This window comes from Lipotes vexillifer, unplaced genomic scaffold (genome assembly GCF_000442215.2).
Source record: "Lipotes vexillifer unplaced genomic scaffold, Lipotes_vexillifer_v1.1 scaffold150, whole genome shotgun sequence".
NCBI lineage: Eukaryota > Metazoa > Chordata > Mammalia > Artiodactyla > Lipotidae > Lipotes > Lipotes vexillifer.
Genome location: NW_006792921.1, coordinates 2107939 through 2111450, shown reverse-complemented (window position 1 = coordinate 2111450; position 3512 = coordinate 2107939). Strand labels below are relative to the sequence as shown.

General features: G+C 36.4%; 1 protein-coding gene across 1 annotated transcript in view; it reads right to left on the bottom strand.

Moving 5' to 3' along the window:
• Positions 1-3401: 3401 nt before the first annotated feature.
• The window catches only part of CBX3 (chromobox 3), a 10441-nt gene continuing 10330 nt past the window's right edge, over positions 3402-3512 (bottom strand). Inside the window, exon 6 of the mRNA XM_007466071.1 lies at positions 3402-3512. This exon is cut by the window's right edge and continues 1208 nt beyond it. The gene's annotated coding sequence lies outside the window, so the exon portion shown is untranslated.

Genomic DNA, 3512 nt, shown 5'->3' with positions numbered 1-3512 from the left:
CCTACTTCTGGCCAAATTATGTAATGTGTTGTAAGCGTACTAAGTAATATACTAATCAAAGGAATACCTCAATATATGTCCAAAGCCACTTTAATATCCTCCCCTTCAAGGTTTCTCCTAGGTTCCCTTTCTCGCTAAATCACATTTTCATCCATCCCAGAAAAAATGAATACTTGGGAGTTATTCTGGATCCCTTTCTTCCTGACCTCCACATCACCTCATTTTATAACCAAAACCACTTTATCCTACAAGCACATATTTGGGACTTACTATGGACAAAACCCTATCCTCAAACGAGTCCCCTTCCTCTTTATTCCCATAGTTAATGCTCTTGTTCATACAACTGACCTTGACCTTCTTCAGCCTTTTTGTGCCCTAGTTTCCTCACCTGTAAAATGGGGTCAATCATGCCTACTCTAGAAGGCTATTTTGATGATAAATGAGATAAAATATTAAAAAGTATTCATCAACTGTTATTTATTCTACGAATGAAACAATTCTTATGTGTGATCATGGAGATTTTCATACTGTTTGCTTTTACAGTAAAAACATGGGCTGTCATGGGAAAATAAAGATTCCAAATGAACAGTTTCATATTTTTGTACTTTCCAGGTGACATGATTGCCTGCAGAAATCTCTTAACGTAATATAAATTCTTAAAACACACATAAAACCCCACCAAAAAACCCAACAGCCCTAAATCCCCCCTCCTTATTCGCTTTTAGCAGATATGCTGATGATTGTCATGTATCTGAATAGTGCAACACATTTAGAGGAGATACTACATCCATAAGAAGAATCAAGCTATGAAGATTGGCATCTACTACAATTTCCTTGATTATACCAAATCACCTACTGGAGCTTTAAGTTGTTAAAATTGCTCTCCTTGATCAGTGAATACTCAAAGGTACAAATTCATTTTTTCAACAAAAGATGAAAGGGTCTATGTATCATATAGGTTACATACAAATGCACATACTATTCATATTCAGCTTCATGTTAGAGATTTTTATCTTTTGCTCGATGCCAATACTTGTCCAGGTATTTGAACACATTTCAGGCCTTTTATGAAAAAGAAAAACTTCAGTTTTCTATGTTGGCCAAGTCTTTTTGTAGTGGCATAATGATTATCTTTGATCCATGAGATTAGGGAAACTGCTACCTACACATCTACTTCTTCAGAGGCACTGATGTCCATCTTGGGAAACAAAAGTCAGAAACCTTCACAAAAATATTCAACAAAACCTCAGATTAAAGACCTGACTATAAAAATGAAATGAAATGAAGAAAATGAAAATAGAAGAAATGTTTAAAGACTATCCATGTAACTTCAGAATGGGAGAGGTATTTTGAAACAAGACATGAAATCCAGAAGACATAAAGACTGACAAGGGTTGACTACATAAAATTTGGTACGACAAAATGGTTATCACAAATCATGTCAAAAAACATTGGCAGAAAATATTTGCAACACAAAAAATTAATCATTACATAAGGAACTGCTACAAATTAAAAAACTTGTAAAATTGGCAATTCATTTATAGATGAGGAAATGCAAATAGTAAGCATGAAAAGAATGTTCAATAAAAATATCAGACATGCAAATTAAAACAAGATGCCACTGAATTGGCAACAAAATCAGTCTTAGTATTATTAATCTGCAGTACAACTAAGGATATGGGGTAATGACTACTGATGGAAGAGTCGTACTCCAGTACAAGACTGACTTCAGTAATTTCTGGAAATCCATCTATATCTACTTAAGTTTCACTATGCATTATGTAAAAGAATGTTCACCACCTTGCTTCCCTGGAGTCCAGTGGTTAAGAGTCTGTGCTAGCAATGCAAGGGGCACCAATTCAATCCCTGATCTAAGATCCTCGGAACTAAGATCCCACATGCCCCGTGGCATGGCCAAAAAAATAAAATACCTAGTAATAAATCTAACCAAGGAGATGAAAGACCTGTACTCTGAAAACTGTATGCCACTGGAGAAATTGAAAAGACACAAAGAAATGGATGTTCACCACATTAATCTAACAGCAAAAAACTACAAACAACCTAAGTGTTCATACTCAGCAACTGATTAAGTTGGGGAACCTCCATACAACAGCCTAGTGTCCCTACTAAAAACAGGTAACACATTTTTATCACCACATACAAGTCATTGTTTTAAGTGTCTCATATGCTTATATTTCATCTAGATTTACCTCTATTTTATAGACGAGGAAACTGAGGTAGAGAAAGGTGAAGTAACTTGTTGAGAGACTGTGCTATACTGGTTTTGAAGATGGAAGGGGCCAAGAACCAAGGAATATAGATGGCCTCTAGGAACCAGCCCTAATACCTTGACTTTTTAAAAATTTTTAGGCCACACCGCATGGCGTACGGGATCTTAGTTCCCCGACCAGGGACCAAACCTGCGCTCCCTGCAGTGGAAGTGTGGAGTCAACCACTGGACTGCCAGGGAAGCCCCAATACCTTGACTTTGTATTTTGGACTCCAGAAATAAGATAATAAATTTGTTGTTTTAAGCCATTCAAGTTTGTGACAACTTTTTATAGCACCAGTAAGAAACAGATACAACATAAGGGGTATTAAAATACATGGACAAGAGTTTCCAGAAATGCTCTCACTAAGCTAAAATTCAAGGTACAGTCATCAATTTCTGACCTGAACAAAAGGTTCTGTACCATTTACAAACCCACTGTTGAGAGCAGTGCTAGGTATACAAAAAATTGATAAACAGCTTAGTATAGATGATTTCCTTTTTTCTGTATAGATTTTGGAAATTAGTAGAAATATATCACAACAGTATCAGTCCTATCAGAATACCTGTTTTTTTTTAAGATGGCAGCTTCAACAAACTAGAGTCTGAGTATCAAAATTTCACTTTAATGAAACAAGTTCCTCTTAGGCATCACCTGAAACTTATTTTTTTAAATAAATTTATTTATTTTTGGCTGCGTTGGGTCTTCATTGCTGCACACGGGCTTTCTCTAGTTGCGGTGAGCAAGGGCTACTCTTCATAGCAGTGCGTGGGCTTCTCATTGCAGTGGCTTCTCTTGTTGAGGAGCCCGGGCTCTAGGCACACAGGCTTATGTGCTCCGCAGCATGTGGGATCTTCCTGGACCAGGGCCCAAACCTGTGTCCCCTGCATTGGCAGGTGGATTCTTAACCACTGAGCCACCAGGTAAGTCCCCTGAAACTCATTTTAACAAGAAAACATTTTTGTGTTAATACATATTCTACTTGAAATTCCTAAACTCAAAGGATCTAAAACAGGTACTCTAATGCCTTAGTGATATCACACTATTTACAAATATGAAGTTAATACAGTGAATGTGTTTCTACTCCCACTATAAAGGCATCAGATTAAAAAAAAAGTCTACTCAATCACATAAAGGAATATAAAACTATTTATTGACCACTGTTCACCAGTATTTACAATAAAGTAAACAATATACAGTTGAATAACATTCTGATTACTACAAAGTTATTGTTTTTCCTGG